Below are 27,988 nucleotides of genomic sequence, written 5' to 3' on the forward strand. Positions count from 1 at the left end.
AGACCCATAAGAATGGAGTACCCATAGGCGATCCGGGTTAACCCTAGTGATTGCACTAAGAGTCTAAAATGTACCTCTATTTAGAAAGGTTTCACAGATTTCAAAGCCAATAAGTGGAAATAAGCAGCTTTCACTAACTTTAGTGAAGAATCCAAACTAATCATGCACGCTGGGAATTGCAGCATAAGTAAAAGGAAGTACACGATGAGCATGGCAGAGCAGTAAACATTCAGTTATACTAGTATTTAACTTAACAAATATGAAGACATCCATGCTTCCATATCAAGTTAACAATTCCTTAGACGTCCAATGTCACTTTCATATGAAGGTTGGAGACACACTTGCATATCGCCTGCATACTGGTAAAAAGACACATTGGGCCGCATTACACAGAAGGCGGTAAACCATGGTGCTTTTAGCACCATGATTGCCGCCGGTACCATATCGGTACCACCATGGAGGAAAGGGGAATTACCACCCCATTCCAAGGTTGGCGGGGCGGTAATTCCCCCTTCCTCCATGGCCCTTCCCCATTCCCATTTTTGCCCCATAGTTCATAATGGGAATGGGGAAGGAGCTAATTACGGTACTGCAAATTGCGGTACCGTAATTAGCACCAAGGTCCCTTTGCGGGTCCCAATTTTAACGGCTGGTCTACACCAGCCGTTAAGGTCGGGTCCCGCAAGGGAACCTCGTAGTAAGGCGGTAAGGGTTTACTGGTACCAGTGCCCTTACCGGTACTGGTAAACCCTTACCGCCTACCGTGTAATGAGTCCCATTAAGTTTCTTTGCTCAGGGACCTAACGGTTCCACATATACATTAAAAAACATAGGTGATGAAACGGAGCCTTGAGGGACCCCATAAGGGGCATAAATAGCGTCAGAACGGTCTTGACCCAGAACTTTTAACGGTTTTCTTGAATATAAAAATGAACGGATCCAGGCAAAAAATGTTTTTGTGCTGCGTTTGGGAATTTGCAATTGGCTTTGTCCTGATTGTGAATGCTCAGCCATGACACACATCTGGCCCAGGGTCGCTAGGTTCCCATGCATGGGGCTGTGTGGCTGAGGTTATACTGGATGTATTAGCGGCAGGGCCTCTATTGTCCTTATCAAGGCCTGTCCTTAGGTTGTTCATGCAATTTAAGTCCAGTTCCAGTGCCGCACAAATCAGAATGCAGGGGATCAGACCTGAACTGAATAATAAGTAAGGTACCCCTGAGCCGCAAGTTCCTGCAAACATTACTTAAGCGGTTCAATGTGTTACTACTGACTTCTGCAATTCTATTCACTCTCCCCTCTTGCTTCTCCACTCTTTTTGAGTGCTTACTCTCTGTTCTCGCCGCCTCTCCCTTTCTCCCTTTTCCTATCTCTTCCCACCCTCCCCTTACTTTCTTCTATGCACTTACAGTATCAGAATTGTCCCTGGACCTAGTATGATAGCAACCTCGTCTGTCTCCTCCCCCCTCCCCTTACTTGTTTCCTCCCCGCCTCCCTCCACCACTATCTGAAATGTCATCAGGCGTAGTACGATAGTCGCTTGTTTTGTTCCTACCCTCCCTTTCTACACCCCTCTCACTCACCTTTTGTTTTTCTCCGGCTCTACCAGAAATGTCGTCAGGCCTAGAACGATAGTTCATGGCCTGTAAGAATGTGATTGCATTTTCCCCTCCCTTGCCTTGAATCGCTTTGAAACACATTGTGTATAGGCGCTATTTAAATAAACGATCATATCATATCATAATCAATAGATACTCTGTGAGTTCATACTACTGGATTTGTATAAAGCATTTGACCTTTATTTCACAGACAAATGTCAGGTAACACTGGGAAGAAACCATGAAGGGCCTCTGTGTCACATGGTTAATTAGATACATTGCAGCCAAGACTCCTCTACCCTTCTGGGTTGTATTGGCTTCACACTGATACACTTATGACTCAATATGGGGTCTGGAAGACCTCATCTGCCCCCCTAGAATTATTATGATTACCCTAATTTTACCTGTTTGATCCCATACTTGAGTTATGAATCTCACTCTATTTCCTGCAAATGCTCGTATTTTCTGAATCCTGTCTTTTATTGGCATGTGTGGGTATTAACCTTGTTCCTCATGTGGCCACAAGGTGACATGCATGGCATGTCTCTGCAGCTGCTGTACCGAGAGTAAATGTCCTCTTCAGGGGCACCATTCACCCACCAGTGGAATAAGCCGCCCATCCACCAAAGAAAGAAGTCCAACGAAATACTAAAACCTGTAGTGGCACACACAGTGTCTGGCGGGGGGGGGGGAGCCATGGCCACCCTCATTGCCCCAGGGCACAACACGCCCCTCTGGCCACTGCTCGGCTGTGTTCAGAGTTGCTCTTGACATGTGATGTGGGAGGATATTTGCCAGCCTGATGTCCAGAAAATGTGTGAAAATGTGTTAAATCATTTTGCATGACTGATCATGTTACTTGGTATGGATGAATCAAGCTGCATGGCTGTGCCGAAAAATGACAGCAAGCCTTTGACTTTATCACACCAGCTTTTCTGGGGCGTGCCTTTAATCTTGAAAGAAGGACACCCCATTGGGCAGGAACTCTGATTCATGGAAATATGTGCGCCGAAAACGCAGATTTGCGCGCCTTTCTACCCGAAAATCCCCACACTTCAAACAGAGATTTTCGGGAAGAAAGGCGCGCAAATCTGCGTTTTCGGCGCACATAATTCCATGAATCAGGCGCGGCACACATAATACTGCATTTTGTCACCTGTGGACCTGTAGTTAAACATGTTGCAAAAATGTAAAAGAAGTCTGGTATTGTTAGCACGCGTCATAAATGATGCATGCCAACTACAGCAGAATTGGCAGAGCCTGGTTTGCGAGCTAGGCTTCTGCATGGTTTTGCGAAACAAGGGTGTTAACGAGGTGGATGGCTGTAAAAGAAAAAGGCGGGGGTGTGGTTGCATTCCTAGCTGGGCAATGTGCACTGTCAGCAGTTATTTGGGATGCACGGTGGTTGAGTGTCAGAAAAGGAGACAGTTGCCTACTTGTGTCTGTGTGTGATTTATAGAGGCGGCGCTATCTGCCATCCAATGCAGCGCTCTACAAGGAGGCAAAACAAAAGGGCTCATCCCTTGGGCGTCATTTGCGCATACATGTAGTTCCCTAGAGAGCTTCACGCATGCATATGCCTGCATTCTGGTCCTTTCATACTTTCACCCTTACGCAGTTGAAACGACTCATGGGTAATAGTAACAGGTGTTATTTACAGTGCACTGAAGACAGCCTGCACAAACTCACACTGTTTCCTGGTCACAGGAGTGTGCAAGAAAAAACAATAACATTCCAAGTAAGTAAATATGCATCCCTTAATGAATGGAATCCATTTCTTATTCCCATGTGTGTAGGGTGCAGACCCACCCTCTAATGATATGACAAGACATTTATAAGGCGCTTGATACCCAGAGGTTTCTAAGCGCGGACCCGGGGACCGAACCTGTGGTGCTCTGGGTCGGCTTGTTTCCAAGGCAAGCATGTTGCCGCTGAGCTACCCTGCCTACCGACAGAACGCCATTCGGGCTACAGCACTGCCCACTCTGCTGACTGTTCAATAGTGAAGTGTTTTATTGGAGAATGATGGTAGACTGCACAGTAAGATGGCCTAGACGGGCGCTGAAGGGATCCGAATGAAGGCGCAGGGGCGCAGGGTTTTAGCTCATGAAGTCTTTCTTCCTTTTAAGATTAATAAAAGCAGCGCCATTGAGTTGGGCAAACATAACACCTGTTATTTAAAGTGTTTCGAAAGAGTGGGTTTTCCGGGGGTGTTAACACCAGGTTTTCTTGATTGCTTCCGTGAGCATATATGGACAACATGTACATACAACGGAGCTACATTTAAACCTTTCCACAGCCAGGCATGGCCTAAAGGTGCACCCGATTAGAAGCCCCGGGATGGGAGCTTTGCTAACCGCACATACAAGAGCTGTTCAAACCTTCACTGGTGACTCACTAGTGAGGCATTCTTTAACATACATCATGCATGCCTTTAAAATGCATGTTAAATGGGGCTTTCACGATGCCACTTTACTATTTATAACTATGTGGACACGGCACGCACGAAAGCACAAGGTAAGTATTGTCGAAAAGCGATTTTAACATGTCATTCACTCTTAATTAGGGACAAACAAAAACAGAGGGGTTGCGTGCCTTTGCCAATGCTGCTGCACGTCTGGAAATACTCCTGGGGTAGCCTTCCTCTCTATTTGTGTTCATTACTTCGTCTTTGTCACTGCAGAAAGGTACCCGCCTATTTATTTATATACATGTGTTTTGTCCTAACAGTGCCACTGCACAGATGAGTGAGGAAATAATGCCATGGAATGCACTGCCACCTAGAGGCGTTTCCAATGCTTGTGAGCATTTCAAACCTATTCCCTTTGGCTTTCTCAATGATGCAAGCTGAGGTCAGCAACCGAAGCCACACATGAGATAATGTGTGACACCAACTGGCTACCATCAACATGAGTAAGAGCATTCGAAAGCCAATCTACATCATCCTCAGCACGAATCTACATCATCCTCAGCACGAATCTACATCATCCTCAGCACGAATCTACATCCTCAGCACGAATCTACATCATCCTCAGCACGATACATACACATGCAGGACTTTCTTAAGATGTGTGGGGCTCGGGGGTGTCCATTTAAATATGATGTATGGGTATCCCCTTGCATACAGCTGGGAAAATAAGTCTAAGGCACTTGTGAATTGCATAGATTCTAAAGGGGAGATAAAGGAATGAAGGGAGGGGGTGAGTAGCTGCAGATTATCATGGGACAAGTTTATTGGCCTCTGCACGGAACAAAGAAAGACAATCAGAGGGGAGCTGAAATAGTCAACGTCTGCTGAAATGCCATTAAGCTCTCTTTGTCAGCAATGTGCTAATGTGAGTGAAGCCAGATCAAAAAGGCAACAGGTTGATAAGAACACTGCTGGACACTGTAAGGCCCGAGAGAGGATTCACATAAAGGCAGCCCGTACCGCGTGCGTTGCAAAGCGCACATTTAATGTACTGAAATAAAGAAGTAGTTTGCTTTGTGATAAGACTGCCAACAGGAGGGTAGCAGCTTGGGCCCCACTGGGGCCCATTTAAACTGAAAGTGTTGAAAGGCTCAGGCGCCGTCCTTATATATTATTCACATATATATATATATATATATATATATATATATATATATATATATATATATATATATATATATATATATATATATATATATATATGTTGATGCCCTGCATTGAATCTGTGAAAATATTATGTATTCTGTATTAGAAACTCTGCTGCAAAGGTGTGAGTTCTCCAGACATGATGGATCAACACACAGAATTAATCAAGCACATCGCCAGCACTCTCATCAGTGCAACATCCCTGTTGCATTTGTGCTTTGGTTTTGTGAAACACACACGTTCGGAGGAAGCATTGCTGCATTGCACAAGGGCGAGGACATCAATTCTGATCGGGAGCATGCAATCCAGACGCAAACTGTGAACCTGATCAGCGTCAGTCAGCATTTCAAGAAGTTACTGATCGCCATGTCGCTCTCCTCCACCCTGTGCCACAGGAAGCACGGGATCCCTGGTATACTTGATATGTACGAGCTCTTAACCTAGACATCCAGAAACAAGGGAGACGCTGGCCGCAAACTCAAGAGGCCCTCCAATGTTACAAAAAAGACACTGTTAGGCCAAAGCACACTTCCTACATTGTCATATTCACACAGGCAGTAATAAGCCTGTAGAGTCCTTTGGCGCCTGGAAACACTTGTATATAGGCGCCATACACAGGTCCAATAAATAAATAAACAAACAAACAAATAAATCATCAACTCACTTGTATTTCCTAAATGGAGGTTGCAAAAACCCCACACCCTTATTTCATTTGGGGACTGGCTTTAACAAATATTCCAGTTCAAAGATAGAGATCATTAGGGAAAAAACGACAGAACAAAGCCCTACAGGAATCCCATTTGAACCCCTGGTAGATTGTTTACCCAAGGCTATATTTAGACATAAGAAAGTTACAGAGGCCATAGGTCTTCCTTCCTTACAGTGTCAGAAGTCAGTTCCGCTTAAGTCAGACATTTTACCAGCTATAACAGCTCGTCACTTTGCTTCAATTTTGACCACACCATTTACGAAGGTAGTCAATCTTTCCCTGGAACAGTGAGTGATCCCTTCTTCTCTCAAAACTCTATTACTATAGCCTCTCTTAAAGAAAGCAACTTAGCAATTGCGGTCCAATAGCCGGATTAGAATGTAAAAGGTAGCTCCGTTGGGTTTTGCAGCGCCTCGAAATCGCTAGAGAGTGGTCGATCCAGCTTTTAAACAATAGGCTGTCCCTTGTAGACCTGGGGCGCTGTGAGACCCTGTCCAAGGTCTCAAAGTTAAGCTAAGTTCTTCCTCAGTCCTTCCCAGCTGGTAAGGGTTCCAGGGAACACCTGCCGGTGTGCCACTTTGAGTAGGCAGGGTGAGCATTCTGCCAGCTGCCCATTATGTACCAGTGATCCAGCAGCTGGCATGCTTTCCGGCAGCAAGTCACTTCAAATTGTTCCCCTGAAGTGGGAGGAGAAAGGTCTCACCCTCTACTTGGAGATAACTGTCTTCACCCCAGTGGCTGCAGACTTTGGGCAATTTGAAACTCCAATATCATTTCAGTAAATCAATTCTTCCAGAGGAGTGCAGAGAGGATTAAGTTAATGATTGGCAGTCTCATCTCCTTATATAGTCAATTTGCCCAGCATATTGGTCCATCCCAGGCCTTCTGCGGGGCCCAATCCTTACTGCTGAAACAGAGGTTTTGCCTTCTGATGTCAGATCCCAGAGTTCCTTGTCTGCAGACAGTTAGGAGGGGCTACAGGAAGGAAAGGTAGCCTAGGCATTTTCAGGATGACATAATCTTTCTTCTGGGCCCAGACCCTCTCTCAGGCTACTCTATACTCCCCTCCTGTCTGCATAAGATCACAATGTCTCCAGTAATGCTACCCTGCTGTGTCTTCCCCATTACAGTGGCAGAGCTTCCTTTAAATCACTGATTCCTAGCCTAACCCTGAGGGTATCCAGTTCTTGGAAGGTGGCAAACCTTCCTAGCAGACAACAAAGGGAACAAACAGGGCTGCCACTAACAGTTGTTCTTGGTGAAACTGACCTCCTGGCTGAAACTGATACTGCACTGGTTACCTGGCCACCCTATGATCTTGGGCCCTGGTACCCCCCACACCAGTCACACACACCTGCACTGCCTGCTTGGCAACCCCCTCACTTGGGGACTGTTTTCTGTATCCCTACGGTCCCACTACCAGCACTTGACACCTGATGTCTGCACTTACACTTGCACTTGCCACCTGCTGGCCGTACTTTATTCTATTATCCCATGTACTGCACCGTCCCCTCCACCTCCACCCCCGCACTTTCCCCTTTCCCCCATGCCCTTGCGCGACCTGAATGACACCTGGCCTAGTAGGATCGTTGTCTGTCTTCCCTTTGTTCCCCCTCCCTTGCCTCGTCGCGCCTTGAAACGCTTGTGTATAGGCGTGTTATAAATGCCATATCATATCATATCATATCAAACCTTCAGTCCCAAATGGAAATACATAAAAGCTCTGAAGGCTGCATGAGTCACTGGAAAGCATTTCATAATTAAATGACATCAGCTGGGTTGTGGTAATTAAAACTATCGCCTCACGTGGCATGATATCAAACCACAAATAGTTTTATATTTATATATGCCTTAACTGCCACCAGACCTTGAGGACACACAATTGTATATAAATTGGATCATGGGTGCCTACTTTTAAAGGCACCCAGGGTGGTTGGAATTAATTTGGTTTCCAGCAGGCTGTTTCAGTAATGCACATGCTACTGTGTGTTTCCACCTTTGCCAGACTACATTGCATTTGCTGGTGTATCAGTAGACAGGGCCATGCAAGAGTAAACGGGTGTGCTATATTATTTCATCATGGAGCATTTGTAAGGAGAGGGGCTGTTTATTAGAGTTCATTTTCTGAGAGAGAAACCAGCATTAACGTGCCTTAGTAAACATCAAAACTTCTTGGGATTGGACACCCGTGCAGATGCATTCTGTCACACCGGTATGTACACATGTACATCAGTCTGTATAGACACTTTAAGAATACATGCAGGCGCTACCAAAGAAAGGATATCCAAAACAAACTCTATCACAAGGTTTAAGTCATCTCAATCCTGGGTCTCCTAATATTTATTGAACATTATATTTAGAAGTGATGTCAGCAAGAGATTCATCTTACAATATATCTGACTCACCCTAGTGTGAGGGGTCAGAAGTATGAGGCGGACAACTTTGTGAAGGTTTTTCAACAAATGGAATTTTATAAAATTAGACGCTTGGATAAACTGCCTCACTATCCCTACCCTGACGAGGATTTCCCTGCCGAAAATAAACTAAAGGAAATACTTTAACAAATTATATCAGTCCATCACACGTATGCACACAAGAAATAAATGAGGTAATGCACGGCAGTTTAAAGACAACAAAAATAGTTTAACAATAGAGTTTGTAATGTAACAACAGTCTCTCCTTATAACCTGGGCGAATTCCCTTCACCAGATTTAAGCAGGATTCTGATTCACAGTTCCAAAAAGTAATAAGGAAATCCTGGTTTGCAACAAAGTTCCAAAGTTCCAACTTAGTGCTTTGCAACTTCAACTTGTCAACAGAAAGTTCCAGCTCCAGTGATTCAACAAAGAAAATAGAAAGTCATTTCTCTTCCTTCAACAAGAGTAAGATTTATCCTCTTCAAATAAAGGATATCTTCTCAGTTCATAAATAGCAACAATAATTGTCTTGGTCAAGATGATTTGCCAAAACTGAGGAGTTCTGAAGAAATATAACGCCTTTGCAGCATTTTTACAAAGTTCTCACTTCAACACCACAAGCAACATAAATTGGGGGTCATTACGAGTTGGGCAGTAAGGGATAAACGATGCCGGTAAAGGATTACCGGCATCGTTTACCGCTCCGGGCCATTACGACCCACTATTAGCGGCACCGTAACTAACCGTGCCTCAAATAGCGGCATGGGCGCGGGCACGCGACCCTTCATGCGGGAAATACCACCATGGCGTAAGCAGGAGGCCATCACCAGTCAGGCGGACATGAAAATAACGGCCTACTGAAGCCCAAAAAGTATCTTACCGGCATGGAGTAAATACCGGCATCGCGGACCACCCGTAAACGGCCATGTGCAGTGTTCCCAACTGCCACAGGTGTACACAATCAGCACAAGTGGAGGCAATATACACTGGGCCAGCACAAAAGGAGCACACCCCACCCCTTCCCACACCCAGTCACACACCAAAATGATTCCAATACTACTAGCAATGCTGGGGCTGGAGGACATGATTGCAGTGGAACTGCTGCAACAACAACAACAACAACAGGCAGCACAGAGGAGACGCAGGAGGAGAAGGAGGGTGAGGCAGGCCCAGCATGCCCCACCAGTGCAGCCAGTGGTACCACGCAGGCATCCCCCAATCCCTCGCATCAGAGCCAGTACATTCAACCTAAGCCCTGAGCAGATCCACACCCTGTACCGTCTGGACGGGACACCATCACCACCATTGTGGACATGATACATAACAACATTGTCAGCCTGATTGAAATACGTACCGCCATCCGACCTCTACTGAAGGTAGTGTCAGTGCTCCACTTCCTGGCCACAGGCACCTACCAGCACACAGTGGGGCACATGCATGGCATATCCCAACCATTATTCTCACGTACGCTGAACCAAGTGCTTGATGCCCTCCTGAAGCACACAGGCGACCACATTTTCCTACCACGGACAGCCCAGGAGATCTCCAACACCAAAGTTGGTTTCCATTCACTGGCCGGCATCCCTGGTTGCATTGGCGCCATCGACTGCACCCTTGTCGAATTGGTGGTCCCACATTCCATGGAGGTAGTGTACCGCAACCGTAAGTTATACCACTCCATCAATGTGCAAATGGTATGTGACTCAAACAAGATCATCACACATTGTTGTGTCCGATTCCCCGGATCTACCCATGATTCAATGGTCTTGCGGAACTCCATGATACGACGGTACATGGAGCGACATGCAGGGCAGAGATCCTGGCTTCTCGGTGAGTTGCATGTCAGGCTCATGGAAATGCGATGTGGGTAGATTATTGGGGGAGAGATGCATACTTCACCTGGCTGAGATGAGGAGGGAGATGCATACTTCACCTGGCTGAGAGTACCTGAGAGGATGTACCATGCTCATACCCCAAAGCAGGCCAGACTTGACCCGACACCTGACCACAAAATACAAGACGTAAGCTGCACTACCACGAAAATGATGCAGTGCAACAACCATTACATAGCCATCAACATGTACACTGCACATAATCAGAACGTAGACCCCACAGCACAATGCAGCAACAAGCAATGAGGATGGCCAATGCACAGCACCAAATACCATCATCAAAAAGTACAGGTCTCCATTAATGCATACAAACAAAGGAGCCACATGTGGGCAAGATACAAGAACACACCCCTACACCAACACAGCTGTCCACCAAAACAGCATGTCACCATTTGTCGTGCAAAGTGAGATCATCATGACGCTGCCATCAATGTTGACAGGATGGTAGCATACATATCACTGCACATCACCCAGATCATGGGAACAACCATCGTGGACTACCAGAGTGCATGAGCAACCACAAGGAATTGGCCCCCCTGGGCCCAATAGGCGATGGCACGCACACCTGCCTATAAGAGGAATACACACATAGCAGTCACAGCATGTGTCTCTATTCATGCATGGATCTGTGGGTGCATACAGGAAATGAATGCATGCTATGGTGTCATTGATACCGGTCCCATGTGATGTGAGGACTTATACATAATCATTGTTTCCCACATGCAGGTGATGCAGGCTATCCCTTGAAGAGGTGGCTCCTTACCCCAGTCCGGAACCCGCAGAACAGGCACAAGGAGGACTACAATTGTGCGCATACACGTACCCATGTGGTGATTGAGCAGACCTTTGGCCTCTTGAAGGCACGGTTTCACTGCCTCAGCAGGTCTGGTGGGGCACTCCTGTACAGCCATGAGAAGGTGGGCAAGATCGTCATGGCATGTGTCATGCTACACAATATGTGCATCAGACGGAATGTGCCCCTGCCCCCTGACGCTGAACTGCAACCACCTGACGATGAGGATGAGGAGGGTGGAGATGGGGCTGCACTTTCGGAAGGCAGTGATGCACAGGAGGGACTTGTCATGCGTCAGACTCTGATTGACCAATGTTTCTAGCACACATGGATGGGGAGTGTGACATGGAGGTGGAACTCAGGGCAATGGGTGTGTCAGGGACATTGACACTGTAGACTGTTCACCAATAAAGCACATGTACACAATAAGCAATGTCCTCACATGTGAATTCAGATTTCATAACAGGTGTATTCAGAATATCCCCCTCAACTTCCCCACACACCCTCTCCCCCCCTCTGCCTCCTCCCTCAACTTCCCCACACACCCTCTCCACCCTCCCCCGTCAACTTCCCCACACATGTTGTGCACTGGCATGCACCATAAGTCCACATGTGACCAGAATGCCTGGCTGAACCTGCAGCCCTTCTCCTCTTCCGGCAGCAGGTGGACCCCTGTCCGACCTGCGCAGGTTCCGGCCAAACCTACGCAGGGGGCTGGACTTAGTGGAGCTGGCATTGGAGGATGTCCCAGGTTGGTCTGCCACCTGTGCTGGACGCATGTCCTCCATTGCTGCCACCATTTGGGAGAGGACCTGCCGCACTGCTGCCAATTCACTGCAGATGTCTTTTGAGGAGGTCTCAATTGCAGATTTGAGGGATGAAGCACATTCCCTCATCTCATCCCTTGCCTGGCCACATTCTGTAATGTGCTGTGTCAACAGCCCTGTTAACTCCTCCTGCCGCTTCTGGATAGCCCTGATCCCCTCTTGGCTGTTCACGACACTGGGGGACGTATGAGGTGCCACCGACATGGTAGGTTCATAATGCACGATTAGCGGGGGGCTGAAACTACCGGGCCATGAGTCCCCAGGAGACAGCTCATGGCTGTTGCTGTCGTGTATGCTGGATGGGGAATGGTGTGGTGAATGCGGGGGGGCTGTAGTGGTGGTTGTGCCATGTGGCAGTACATCTGCCTCGTCTTCGGACACGGCTGCTGTGGCAGCTGTCTCCCCCACAGTACTACTGGCAGCCGATATAGTGCCTTCTGACACTGGCTCCAGTGTGTTGGTGGCTGTTGTGGGTGCTGTGGTGGGGGCTGTAGTGCAAGTTGGTGCTGTGGGTTCTCGGGTTGTCTTGCCCTTCCGCTGTGGTCCCGGTTGCCCTCTTCCCCTTGATGTAGAGGGGCGGCTTTCTCCCTCCATGACCCTGGCTTTCTTGTGTGGTGTTGCGGCATCCTCCCTGTGGGCCTGGTCGTCGCTGTCTGATGGCGTGCCTGTGGGGGACCAAGAGAGGGAGAGGATTAGTGATGGGTCTACATGCATCAGGAATGCATTGGGGTAGCTGCATTGATATGGAATGGCAGTCGATTGGCATTGGGGTACTGACATACGGGTTGCTTGGCTTTTGGGAGGGTGATGCAGGTATGCGTCTGGGATGGGACATATATGGGGTGCATCATGCATGTGGACAAGATGGTGCTGTGCACTGCCTGTAGGCAGTCTTGTAAATAGGTCTGGTGGACCCTGCTTTCCATCATTGCACTGTCAGTTCAGGGGGACATCATCATGTTGGTCATTGCAGTGTTTCATTTGGGACACCTACCTGCATCGGCCGATGACGGGGCTCCTCGCTCCATGTCCCCCACTCCCTCAATAGCCTCCATCCCAATGGTGGTTGCGCAGATCTCCTCCCAGGGTTGCATCTTAATGGGGGAGTCCGCACCTCCACCTGTTGCCATTGCCTACTTGCGGTTGTCCGAGAGGATATTCCGCACGCGTAAACGCAGGTCGTCCCAGCGCTTCCGGACATCTTTAGGGGTGCGAGGGGTGGTGCCAACGGCACTCACCTTCTGCGCCACCTCCGCCCATATCTCCTTCTTCCGCTGCACTGCAGGTCGAGACATGTTGGTGGAGAATACGACCTCTGCATGTTCTTGCAGCGTCTCTGCCAGCATATTCAGCTCCTTTGGTGAGAAGCGCTCCTTGCGCAAGCGCTCTGCACTTTTTTTGAGTGCTTTGGGCATGGTAAGATGCTGCAGGTAGTGGTAGAGGTGTGGTAGAGGTGTGGTGGTCAGATGGCTCCTGGTTACGGAGGATGGCAATGGATTGTGCTCTTTCCCGTTCCTGTGCGATGACGCTACTTCCGGTTCCGCTTATTGGCAGTGACCGTTAATAGCGGTCACCTCTAATGCCGCTGGCTTGGATGGCAGTGGAGCTATCTGTGCTTCGCACAATGCCGGTAAGGGTGATTTTTCGCCCTTTTACGGCATGGCGGAAAGGTTGTTACCGGCATGGCGCAAAGCTCATGCCCGCATACTCCTAATCGCCCTCTAATAGCGGCCTTGTGGCAACACGGACACAGTATTTGCTCCATGCCGGTAAGGGCCGTACCTTACCTCCAAACTCGTAATGAGGGCCATTGTCTTTGTGAGCACCACTTTAAAGCACTTCCTCAACTTCTTCCTGGTTTACTTCAATGCCAGGCCTACTCCTCCAAAGTTGTGCCATCCAGGTATAGTCCCCTGACCGAACAGCATTTCACAACAGCAAGTGCTTTTGTGGTTAAGATCAACTGGCAAGAGGTTCACGTCGTCTTCACAATATTCATCACTTTGTAGGCTATATAATGCCCCAGGTTCGACTGAAACTACTGAGCATCTTTTATTATACTGTATGCAAATTAAGTCACTAAGCTGTAAATATTTTCATCCGCATGTGAGACAATATAGATTAATGTATCTGGATGTCTTTGGAAGAACATTTTGAATGTGAAATCAATTGCATTGACTTTGGCAGCGATCAGATGCATTGAAGACATTTTAGCTCTGATGTCCTGATGACACGTATTTTAACTTGGATATGTGTTATTAGCTATTATATTATAATTGTGAAGTGTAAATGTATAATTTTGTGTATGGCTATTCATGAATTGACTGTATTTTACATGCATGTTTGAATTAAATATGTGTCAAGTTTCCTTTTCCTTTGATAAACCATAACACAAAGTTTAAAAAAATATTTGTCACTTTGCAGCTTCAAACCTTTAACAACTCTTCAGGGGAAACAAGATTCACATTGGTGCTCTTTAATACACTTCTGCAAATTATGCTTCTCTACTTATGAATAATCTTTTCCAGAGGGAAGCCTTTTTGCCACTCTTGTTTCCCCACTGTAAAAATACCCAAATACTGACATGGATAGGATCTTATTCTGCTTCTCCCTTGGCTTTGGCAATGTGGGTTTATACCAGGTTTTGTTATATGCTGTACATAATATGGGCAGCAAGTTTCACAATTTTTGGATCTTTCATTAGTCCCCTTTTCCCTTTGGCAATATCTGTTGGACTGGAATTGCCTTGATTTTGGTCTCTCTTGGCTTGGGCAATGGTTGCATGTATTAGATCTTAATAATATCGAGCTCACATGCTTAAAGCTACAGTCATTTGGTTTTGCCAAGAACAGCTTTTGCTGCTTTTTAACATTTTGGTTTTCAAAATCATTCTTAGTACTACTTTCACTTATACACGAGTGCTGCTTACTTGATGAATGCCTGCCATGAACATGCGAGCGGTCTCAGAGTGTTCCGGGTTCACTATCAATTTGTAAACTCAAAAGGGAAGCGTGCGCATCTGATCCCCTCGCTGCTCGCAGGACAATTGCTTCTGTGGTTCCTCGCAACCAAACAAACTGCTTCTCCAGGTCCGCCATCACCTGCACAACCTGCAACAGAAGCCCCCTCTTCTCCCGAGGCCCTCCGGTGCATGCCCGCCACCAGAGACAGCCTCCTGGGAAGGAAAGCTTCCCTTGCTTCTGCTTCTCACTGCGCAGCCTCTGCAGAACAGGTCCCCAGAGGGCAAGCTTCCCTTGTGCATGCTTCTCGCTGCGCGACCTCTGCATTCAGGGCTTCTGGAGGCACAGACCCTCTAAGGAATGGCTACTGCTTTCTGCCTAACAGTGATCCCGGTGTCTGAGGGGGCCTTTCAAGCTTCTCAGTCTCGCTCAGGTGTGGGTCATTTCTATGAATGAGCTGACTACTCCTGCAGCCTTTTAGCCCTCATCTTCAGCCCACTACTTAGGGAATTATGGGACTTGAAGTCCAGAGTGGCAAAGTTTGCTTTTCTGGTTTGATTTTCACTTTTAATCTCATTTCTGTTCCTCCTAATATTCTTAAAAGGAATATCATAAGGATCAGTCACGAGGGGGGCGTGGGCAGCACGCATGGAGTGAAGACGCGAATCCATGCAGCTCCCGTCTGAGATCCTGTAAATGATCCTGTAACGGCGGATAAAGACTTATCTGACGGCAAGCAAATACAAGTAAAGTTGGCGGAACCATTTTCCTACCCTTCGGTGCCCTTCCGGAGAGAAACGGACCAGGGAAACTGTGGTAGCGGCTGTTCTGCAAGACCCCCCTGCGTCCTCCAAGATGGCGCCGAGGACTCCCGGAGGAGCGTAAGACCGGGCGGGCCATCGCCGTCACCCCAGAAGCCGACCCAGCGCCTGAGACAACAGAGGTGGCGGACTTCGGGCCCGGGTGCGACTGCGCTCCTGCACCTTGCGGCCGTCGCTGACCTGCCGGCTGAAGGGTCTGGGCGGAATGGTGGAGGGGCAGTGACCGAGGAACACACGAACGACACAGCAAAGAACAGTGCCCCCGGGGCGAGCAGGCTCGGATGGGCCATCGCTATCACCCCTGATGTTGGGGAACCGACCGAGTGCGTGAAGCAACAGAGGTGGCGAGGACTGAGCCCCGCAGACCCTCGGGCCTGGGCGCGGCCTCCTACACCTCGCGGCCGCCGCAGACTTGCCGGCTGGCGGGCCCGGGATGATGGGCGGCGACCGAGGAGTGCACCAATGACACAGCGAGGAGCGGAGCCCCCGCGGCGGGGGACGGCGATCGGGCCCGCCCTGGGCCGCGGTCTCGCCTCCGGTGGAAGAAGACGGAGGGAGGACGCCCGACCGAGGAGAACAGACCGGGATTGCAGGTACTCGGAGATCCGGATCGCTCGGCCCGCTGTCTTGAGGTGGCGTGCCCGTGCGCTGCGGCCCCCTGCTAGTTACAAACAGGGCCGTGTGTGCCGTCGCCTTGGGGGACACTAAACCACCTGGTGGCAGCGGGCGGGAGGCAGCTGTTCCCCACCCATGACAGAGATGGAGGTCCCCACGAGATTGCATACGAGACTATACAACCCCCCGGGAAGAACAGGCAAAATCTGTTCCCGCAGCCTCCATCATACGGCGCAAGCGACGAGCAAGACCGCCTCACCCGCCAGTCCGGCTGCCACAGCTGATTGAAACCCGGCGGAAGAGCTCGCCCCTCGGGGAAGCTAAACCCCAGATAAAATAACAGTGGTTTCGAATTGAGAGCAGATTACGGGTGAAAGGGGCGGGAGCAGAGCCACCTCTAAATGCCCATATCCAAACAATGCCTACCAACAAGAAAACAGAAGTGAAAACTAAACAAGCCACCAGGGACACTTTCGCTACAACCCCTGGGAATAAGCAACCAAACGTACAGGACGTGGTGGCGGCGGCGGCGAGCGCCCCACACCAACTAGTCAATGGGACAAACGGAGAGGTCCTGGAGGCGATTGCTTCCCTAAAGACGTGTCTCGAAAACAAAATGGACATGGCTATAGGTGCCCTGAAAGCATCCCTGGAACAGAAACTGGACACAGTCATGATGGATGTGGGCCTCCTTCGGTAGGATGCTAGGAATTTGACCGACAGGGTGACAACAACGGAGCAGCAGTTACAACAAAACACTGCAGATCTCACGGTTCAAAGGACAGAAATGTCAGAAGTGCTGCAGAAAGTCAGGCTCCTAGAGCGGAGGGCAGAGGATGCGGAAGGAAGGGCCAGGAGGAACAACGTCCGCATAATTGGAGTTCCGGAGGGCGAAGAGGGGAACGCCCCCACAGAATATGTAGAAAATATGCTCCTTCAGGAAATCGGAGCGGGGGCGTTATCCCAGGGCTTTGTGGTGGAACGAACACGCAGGGCACTATGTAGGAGGCCTCGGCCCGGGGCCCCACCGAGAGCAATGATCGCCAGGATAATGAACTTTAAGGACAGAGAGAGGATACTGGCATTTTCGAGGGGTGGGGGAGAGATCATTAGAAATTCCTCCAGGATCACAATATATCCGGACTATACTGCCACCGTCCAGAAACAAAGAGCCCAGTTTGGCCCTACAAAAGAACGCCTCAGAAGGGCGGAGATAAGATACATGCTCCTTTTTCTGGCCAAACTAAAGGTGATATATAAAGGGAAATCTTATTTTTTTGAATCTACGGAGGAAGCTCAAGCATGGATGGATGCGCAGGGGATCCCCCAGCTGACATAGAGGGATGCCAATAATGGAAGGGCCGACCCCGGTGAAGGGATCCGCAGCCAACTAGGAATAATGATGCCAAAAAACATTGAATATACAATGGGAGTTCGGAGAGTGAAGACAAATAGAAAGGAGCAACTAGCTCCATTCAGAGCGCCGGTGGAGGGGAAAAGGCCAAGCCTCTAAGAAGAGCGCAACGCGAGTTTGGATGCCAGTTTTAAGGTATCACGCTGCGGCGAGTCTGCTTTGTCCAGGGAATTACTGATGTTAAGAATAAGATGTATGGAACTATGGGAGAAATTGGGGAAGCTAAATTATGGGAAATACCTAGAGAGACTGCACGCAGAAGGGGATACACCCAGCAGACACCTAGCATGGCTCACGAAAGAAGAAAACAAAAGGGACGCCACAGTGGTGCTGGAAGATGAAACAGGGACAGAGGTTAGAAGTCAAGAAAATATAAATAACATTTTCGCCGGCTTCTATGAAAGGCTGTATGCTCCTAATCCGGAAGTGGAACCGGAAGACATACCGGACGCCCTGGCCGAGATAAGGTTACCAAAGTTAACCGAAGAACAGGCACAATCATTAGACGCCCCCATCACACTAGATGAAATTGAAACAGTGATCTCCGACCTCCCCTCGAGTAAAGCCCCGGGTCCTGACGGACTCCCGGGAGAATTTTACAAGGTATACAAGAACACCATTGCCCCGAAACTATTAGAAACATACCTGGAGGCCTATGAGAACATACAACTACAAAACAGCATGTCGGAAACGTCAATTGTACCGATCCTTAAACCTGGGAAATCCCCAAGGAAATGTGCCTCGTATAGACCGATCTCCCTCATCAACCAAGACACCAAAATACTCACGGCGGTCTTAGCGAACCGCTTGAAAATAGTGATACCCACATTGATCCACTCAGATCAAACAGGCTACGTCCCAGGGCGCAATACGTCATGGAACCTTCGCAGATTACATCATGTTATAGAGCAGACGAACCAGAGACAGGGCGGTGGTGTCATTAGATGCCGTCAAAGCATTCGATTCAGTTAGCTAGAAGTGGCTGCTAAGTGTTTTGGCCCATTTTGGCATAGGGGAAGGGTTCCTTGGATGGATGAGGCTACTATACAAGGATCCCAGAGCCAGAGTAAAGACAGGAAGGAACATCTCAAAAGCTTGGAGAATATACAGGGGCATCAAGCAGGACTGCCCACTGTCTCCAATGTTATATATATTGGCCTTGGAGCCATGGGCGGTTTTTCTCAGGGCAGAATACGGAGACACAGGAATAGATATAGACGGAGTTGTACATCAGATCCGTTATATGCAGATGACACCCTGCTCTTCGTAGAAAACCCACGTACTAACCTGCCCTGCCTCCTGGAAGCAGCAAACGCATACACCAGACTCTCAGGGATAGCCATTAATAAAGAGAAGTCTATCCTTTTGCCACTGGTCGACCTCAGACGAGTCCCCCGAGACAAACTCCCAGACATGGGTCTGACATGGGCACCAAACTCCTTTAGATATTTAGGAATAGAGATACACCATAACACTGTAGAATCACATGAACGTAATACACTAGTAGCATTAGACAAAATACAAAAGGCCATGAGCTTCTGGGAGACACTCCCTCTGGGGATGATGGGAAGGGCAGCCATCTTGAAGATGGTAGTACTCCCAAGGTTGTTATATTATTTCACAAATATCCCGCACGTCATACCCAGAGCCTTTTTCAGAAAATTAGGCGCGGAGGTTCCTGTGGGGAGGGGGGAGGTGCAAGATCGCCATGACAACTTTACAAAGACAGTACGAAGCAGGGGGTATCAGGTTACCTGATTTCGAAAGATACTACCTAGCAGGGCAACTCCAATTTGTGGTCAAATGGCTGGGGAAGGATGAAGCAATAGATAAAATACTCTTCCAACCGGCACTGAAATCATATTATCTACGAGAAATCCCATGGCTAGACGAATCCCTACGCAAGACCTTACCAAGCATGCTTAGGCTCGCGACAAAACTGTGGGCGAGGGCGTGGACACTCCAGAAGGTGATGGACCCTTGCTCGTCACAGATCCCATTAGCCGGGTTATTGGGCACAGATCGGAACATGCTTGCAACATACAAATCCCAATGGGAAGCCAAAGGGGTGGCACAAATAGGAGATCTGAGGATAGAAGAACAGTGGGCAGAGTTCCAAGACACGGTGGAGAGTTTTGATATACATGAAGGCCAATTCATCCTATATAATAGGATGATACTGACAATTAAATAGAGGTGGCCTGAGAGGCCAGAACAAGGGGATGAAGAAGGGGAGTTAGATGTATGGTACGACATAGCAGAAGGTGGACACACAACTTCAAGTCTATATGAACAGCTATTAAGATCTAATAACTCACAGGAGCTACACACGAGAGGAAGCTGGGAGGAAGAACTCGGACGATCCCTTACCGATCAGGAGTGGATCAGAGCGTTGAAATATCCCAAGAAAGTATCAAGGAACGCAAGGTTCAGGCAAGCACAATTATATGTCACACACAGAGCGTACTGAACACCCAAAAGGATGAATTTAATGAAGCTGGGAGAACCCCGCACATGCCACCGCTGTCCGGAGGAGCAAGCGGGCATGGTGCACATGTTTTGGACCTGCCCAGTGATAGAGGTCTTTTGGGACGGAGTCAGAAGCAAGGTGGCCGGAAGCGGACTCCAAATACAAGAAGGGAATCTTGAATTATACCTACTGGGCCTCTTCCCTAGAGGAGGCAGACATAGGTCGCACCTCGCAAAAATGAAAGACTTAATATGTATATTAGCTAAACGACGGATAGCGATGGCGTGGAACTCGAAAGAGGGCCCAAGAATAGACTCTTGGTGGGCCTATCTCAAGAAATGGGTGATGACAGAAACAGTGGTGTGGATGAGGGCAGCGCAGAAAGGAGAAGAGGGAATGGGACAAAAAATGATGGAGTGGAACTCCCTATGCAGGACTTATTCGGACAAAGAGAGGGCAGCAAAGAGGGGGACCCGGGAAGGGAGGAAGAACAGTAGAGGACGGTGCTCGGAACACCCCCCAGTACAAGAATGTGGAAAAAGGAAACCGTGCCCTGCTACACCCCCACCCAGACAGAAGAAACTCAAATGGCAGGGTCGCCTGCCCACTCGGGGGCAAAGAGAAGTAGGACATTTATACAGAGTGGCAAGCAGCCAGTCATGTAATGTGTTATAAATTGTATGTTATATGTTTGTTTGTTTTTGTAACGTTATAAAAAAACCAATAAAGTGTTTATAAAAAAAAAAGGATCAGTCACGAGACTTGATTGAAAAGAGGAATGTTCTTTAGAGGTTAAGCCCTTTTTTATTCACAAATTTCCCTTCACTGTACCTTTGGGAGTGAGAGAGGTTTTTAGATTTATAAGTCTTCAGGATTTTGAACGGTTTTTTTATTTCCCCCGATGCCTAGGACTTTATAATTGTTTTCACCCATATTTATATGTTTAGTTTGTGGAACAAAAAGATGGTTATTACAACAAGCCATTAAATATTTTGCTATTGATGAGATTTTCTCCCTGGAGGATGACAAATACTGCGTCTCACCCCAAAGAGTCTTCTCATTCCTCAAGGCCCTTTCTCCTCCCAGGTGATCCTCCCACAGAACACCACCCCCAAGGTCAGGATCAGAAAACGTTTACCTTTCCGTGGGCACATGGAAGGGGTTTAGTGAGGAGTCCGTAGGATTCTTCACTTTAGCTAACAATGAAAATTGCTTTCAGTGGAAATCGCAGAGTAGGTCTATTACATTTTACTTTAAACCATAAGTATAAAATGATTGCCTACTTAGATGCCTCTCATGACAAAGGATTCTATGGACAATGAGAGACTAGGTGTCTAGTCTCTGTCTCTTCACCAATAAGCCAATGGCAGCTTGCCAAATGAATCGCTCCACAATGAGCCAAGCATAGATTCCAAATGTGGGATTTGGGGCTAACTGTCCTTAAGCAAAGATTAGGAGAGAGCAAGTTTTTTAAAAGAAAGCTGTGAACAGAATCCTCTGGACCCCATTTGAGGGAACAATAGCAGAGTGGCACAGGAAAGCACACTGCGGCTTTGGAGCTACAACTCTGCCATGCCCTTGGCTGGTCCTCTAAGTCATTGGACAGTTAAAAGCCATCCAAAGGCTTGGCAAAGATGGAGCAGTCACTGTACAGAAGTCCTTGTTCTCTTCTATTGCTTGAAAGCCTGATTGTTGTACTGTCCCCTGCAGTAACAGACAGTGGTCCCAGTTGTTCTATGAACTGTAGGTCCCTGCCACAATCTAATCATAGGTCAATTACTTACTCTTGATTTCCAAGCACTCTGTCTTCTTCCAACAGCCTTCACCCCAACAAACATACCCAAATCTCTTGCTGCTCTTGCTCTTATCTGCTATTTCCAAGGATCCACTCATTGGGGCTGTACTACCGCTCCAAGCCTCTGAAACATCTCAGGTATGGCACCTTGTAATCTGGATGTTGCTGGGGAGAATTCTTCAAGTCCTGAACATTAAAGCAAAAAGCCATATGCAACCCAAGTTGCACTGCTCGCTTGCTCGTACAAACGGACCCTAATTTCGGTTGTAGGGCCTTGCAAGCATTCAAAATGTTAACCTCATCTATCATTGCAGCACACATACTAGTAACGCCTAAAGAGGGAATGGTTGCACATGCATTCCAGCCTAGCAGGGTAAGTCAAGTGCTTTAGCCAGCTTATTTTCTGGAACACCATTCATTCTGGCCTATCTGGAGTATAGTGTGGCCTTCACATTTGCTGAAATATCCTCATCCTCGTTCTCTAAAAGGACAGTATGTTTAGCTTCTTTGATTGGCTGTAATTCTGACCATACCACGGGGAAGGGCGGGGATGTATTGTGTGGGCCGTTGCTATCAATGCGATCAATGGAGCTTGCAACACGTTTTTCTACTCATCCATACTGGTACATGTACAATAAGATGCAGTTTTAGCAGTTGTACCAATTAAAGGCTCTTTAATTGGTACAGGTTATTTTCCTTATTAACATCTAAAAGACAGGCTTTCTTAGGACAGAAAAGTAAAACCCTTCCCCTCCTTTGTCAGATGACTATAACCTCAATAGGGCAAAGGGCTGCTAGTGGCAGACACAGAGATGCTGTCCAGGCCTGCACATCTCAATTTTGTATGTGCATATTTTCGGACTCATTTACAGTCTGATGACCGGGAAACCCAAGACACAAAAGGCCGAGCCCAGAAGCGCTATGTTCTGTGCGCCGCGCTTCTCTGCTCAGGGTCTGCAAACCACGACCAGAGTTTGGAGCCGTCAGCAGATAAGTGGCTTGAGTGGGGAGGGGGTATGGGGGCAGAGAGAACCGCAGAGCGAGGCGTAGTGCGGACAGAGGCCTAGACAGGGTAGAGCCTGAACAGGCAAGGCCCACCTAAAATCTGTAAATGCCCACTCAGCTGCACTGTGTGGGCATTTAGAGACGTTAATGTCACTACGGTGGTCTGAACTACATTAGCTTCAGGCCCCATTTGTTAGACAAACCTGGCTGTGCCTCTGAGTGTGGGCCCAGTACACCCCTCCCCCGAAAGCGACCGGGAGAGTGCTGGTTACAAAATGCCGACCTTGTGGAAGAGGCCTTCTCAGTATGGATTCCGAAAGCCCAGCCTTTTGAACCGGCATTCGGACACAGATCCGGTCTGATGTAACGGCATATTGAGATCACACTCTCAAATCAGGGAGTTCCTTCCCTGCCCACTCAAGTGGTTATGCAACAAACTGTTTAACCGATTTGTTTCTTTAGCTCTATCTCAGACACATATCATGCCCCTTGGATCCCTCTCACCTGAGCTAACAATGTGCCAAGAACCAGGCCGTTGTATGGGGAATATATTGATATTTATTTAAATTAAAAGTAATAGAAATTAGCATGAAAATGTCAAACACCACTTTATCCGCGGCACAACAAAATCAACTTTTCTCAGCACAAATTAATCACAAAAGTGAGTTAAAAAGAACACAATCACAATTCTTCACTTTCTCCAAATTTCACTTCATGAAATAATTACACTTATCAATAACGAAGGCACTTATCATGTAATGTGCTATTTTTATTTTCCTGCAGGCTTAAAAGGCTATCAGTAGGTTTTCATGATTGGTCATTATGATTGTGCTCACAGTTTTGGTTTAAAATAAACACAGGGTGATCTATCAGTTTGTTTTTCAGACCCCCCTTGCTTTGGTGTATGTGTGGAAGTCAGACAGAAAAATTGGAATGCTTTGGGGAATTTTGGATTCCAGACACTCCTTATTGAAAGGACTGTGCTGGGGAAGCTGGATATAAAGGTTGGACTGATTTAAGACACCTCTCTTCCTTAAAGAAGTTGGGGTCAGCTGAACAACAAGGACTACCCAATTAATGTATGGGCTATAGTTTTCAGCACACACTGGGAAGTGAGCTTTGTTAATTTTGAATCTTAACAAACTTCACTCCGTAGTGTTCTGCCAAATGGGGAATTAATTAAATTAATATTTTTGGTTAACTAGGCTAAGGATCTACACAGTTTTGCCCCCCACCTCCCCTTCCCCGCCCACTAGAAAGGGAAAGGATTCAAGGCAAGCAGACCCCTCCAACTTTCGATTTCCCAGGGCTCAGTTCTACTTACATACAAGCCTCTGTTTAAGGTTCAGAAAAGCCAGCTGCATCCCAGGACACTCTGGAAAGATAGGGCAGGGGTCTGGTCACTCCACTCCCAAATATGGCCTCCTACTCTCAACCATAAGACCCAGTTAGCTTTGAGGCCTTCCTAGAAATAGGCAGCTCTACCCAGATGCACCCTCAGCAATCTCATCTGGTGTCTCCTTACAGCTGTCAGATGGTAGGTTTCAGCAGCCTTCCTGATGGCCTCTCTCTCCTCTTTGTCTGTCCCTGTGTGTCTCCTTTTTCTGTCCCCTGTCCTATGCAGTCCCCTTTACATAGCAGCGATGACACCACCAATTTAAATATCTTGGGAATGTACCCAACAATAATTCCTGCCACTAGGAATGGACAGTTACCCTTCCCTCTCCTCTCAAACCCAGCCTCCAAGTCAGGATTTGTTTAGGGGGTCTGGAACAACATATGGCAATTCCCATTTGTAATAGCCCTTTGTCCTCTTTTCAACTTTTTGACAAAAACTAGTTATGCATCAAAACCTCAACATTTTACTAGTGTCTGCCATACTAAACATATTTTCTGTTTTAGCTAATCATGGGGAATTAGATAAGCCAACCACCAAATCCATATCAAGTAGCATGGCCATGTGTCACCTTTCTGCTGTATCATAAAAAGCACAACAGTTATCAATATGTAAGTTATTAAGCATATCCCTTATTTCAGTTTCCACCCGCTCACCAACTCTCACATTTGGAACATGTTCAGATCAGCCACAAACACATCTTAGATAGCCATTACAGTCCATGTGTCGAACGTGGATGAATTTTATATCCACAAAATCACCTGGAAATTACATAAAAAATGGTACATAGATGAAATCGTTCTGCCTTATGATGGCTGAGAAAAAGGCCTAAATGATAATAGTCCTTTTAACTTAATTGTGAATATTCATGTCGGACAAATTGTCCTGACTCCTGCCTTCTGGCCATTTGTTTTCATTAGGTCAGCCTGTGCCCATTTTTTTTTTTATCAGTCTGCTTTGTGCTGGACGCTTGCTCCTTGAAGTGGGTGCCCACATTTTCACACATATTAGTCATGCTCCAGTCAAGGGAAACATTTTCTTGAAGTCAATGCTTTCAGAGCCAGCAGGACATTGTATTGTGGTTGGTCATTAGATGGGAGATGTGACATACAGGCTGGAAGTGGGAGATGTCCTTGTGAAGTTTTGCCCTCAGACAGCAAAAGGGTCTGCCTTGGGCTGACATTTTCCATGAATACAAAGTGGCTCTTCAAATGTCACTGGAGTTTTGTAGGTGAAACACAATATACATTGCTTTTGGTCAACCCGTACATTATGTTTTGTTTTCCTGACATTTTTCTGTGAGAAGTGATATTGTTTTCACTTTTTCTTTTTAAACCATTTTTATATGCATACAACCAGGGCTGTCACAACGTGTGGTGAGGCCCGGGGCAAAATGTTTGGTGAGGCCCCCTTATAATTATTTGCACTGGCCAGCGTTGCCACCGCAAACAGGAGACGCAAGAAATCTCCCATTGAGTTTGTGTGGAGGAACCCAAATATGGTTCATTATTATGACAGCAAATCAACTACAGCAAAGTTATGTTTCTATATTGTAGACAGGTTCACTCAGAATAACAAATTTGCCATATGCACATATGTAGGATGGCATGACGACGGGTGGTGCGTGACGACAGCTTTAGGGAGGAGCGCCCTGCCCCTATGTGCGCATTAAAACACACATAATACACAGTGACAGGTAGATGGTCTTCAGTGGCAGCTGAGAAGCTTAAATGTTTGCACCAATTATGTGGGACTGACAGAGCACAGTGAGGGAGCACAAACCAAACAAGGGGTGCTTGAGAAGGTTTCCCGTCCCCCAAATTGTTTTGAAACAAATTCGAATGGTGCATTGTACAGCACTTTCTTTAAAAATTAGGGTAAAAAGCCATAGAGTTTCCAATTGGTTTTGTATGGTAGCACATGGACAAACTCAGTAGATGCACGAACCGTGCACAGGAGCATTTGCCATTGCATTTCCTGCCGCCTTTGCCCACAACATATGCCAGTTTGAAAACATATTCATGCTGGCTGTTCCCAAACATGTCCATGCAGCCTGCATCAATATATTTTAAATAATTATTGATTTATTTGGCATTTGTAAAGCACGCCAAACCCAAAGGCATCTGGGCCTGTATTACCATATAAGGACTCACAACCAGCACAAAAATAACATGCCACGGAACATATATACAGACCAGCTGTGCACCATAAGTGTTATTGCTGGCTAGACTGGCCAATATTCAATGTAGGCCAGTCTAGCCACCTGATAACACTTATGTTTTCTTTACCTAGTCCTGGCTGAAGATGAGCTGGGGCCCATTTCAACATGGCAGTTGTGGGCCCCCCATTGCTTAGAGCGCAAAACAGTCTGAGGCAACCGTTGGATGCATATATTATAATGGAGACAAAGAAAAACAGCCAGGAGTTAGTAGCTCCTGATTATCACAAAACGGCCAGCCAGCAGGGAGCTGAAACACTAAATGCCCACTGAAAATCTTTAAATCCCCCTTAGTCAGAAGTTGGGTGATGTGGGGGAACCAGTGTTAAAAGGCAATTTGGTGATAACACTTCTGTATACCTCAAGGAAACTAAAAGGGCTCCAGCAAACACAGCAAACACAGCTGAAAGGCGAGCATTTCAAAGTGCTAATCTTAAGCCCCAGAACAAAAGGAATATATTGCCATGTTACAAAAATGCTGACTGGCAACATGGGGGTATTTGCTGGGGTCCCACAAAGCCACTTTCAACTGAAAGAGCTGAAAGGCCCCAGCAAGACAGCCAGCTAACAGGGAGCTGAAACACTAAATGCCCACTGAAAATCTTTAAATGCTCCTTTGTCATCAAGTGGGTGATGAGGAGGAACTGGTGTCAAAAGGCAACAAGGTGATAACACTCACATGTACCCCATGGAAGTGAAGGCCGGCAGGGCTCCATCAATTGCAGATTATAAGGCAAGCATGTCAAAGCCCCGGAATTAAAGGAATATTATGTAGTGTTACAAGACTGATGACTGGCAACATGGGGGCATTTGCAGTGGTCCCTCGAAGCCCCTTTCAACTGAAAAGTCTTGAAGGCCCTGACGCTGCATTTTCTTTTGACAGCTGAGTTAGTAGCATGAACGTAACACAACATAGACTGAAGAACAAAGACGTTTGCTATGCTCATAACACGTATGTGAAAATATTAATGGGGTCATTAACCGAGAGCAGCAGAACATGTCATATGGATAAAAGTAACAATTGCCTTTTAGAGAAAAATGTCCAAGCACAACTAGATATGCTGTTTGTTTCATTTCCACCATAGGAATGCCTAAAAGTGAGCCTTCTAAGCTCTGACTAGTGGTTTTCAGCTGGCATCGGAGCACCTGTGCACGTGGCGGATCCACACAATTGTACACATTGTGAGAAAACTGAATGTAATGATCTTACAGTCGATAAACTGACAGAGGTGTTAAACAAGAGAAAAATCTAGTACATACCAACCCAATGTATTTGAAAAACAGAAGGCAGCATTGGCGTTATTATAGCTCTCAACTCACACGCTTTTGCAGGGTGTCACCCTCCTTACAATCAGCTGCCTCCCTAGCCAAGCTCCCTATACGCCCATTCACCTCACTGGGCTCTCACCGCGTCCAAAAAAAAGATATCTGATGTTTTCAAT

This window comes from Ambystoma mexicanum, chromosome 9 (genome assembly GCF_040938575.1).
Source record: "Ambystoma mexicanum isolate Mex_15411 chromosome 9, UKY_AmexF1_1, whole genome shotgun sequence".
In the NCBI taxonomy this organism is placed as follows: Eukaryota; Metazoa; Chordata; class Amphibia; order Caudata; family Ambystomatidae; genus Ambystoma; species Ambystoma mexicanum.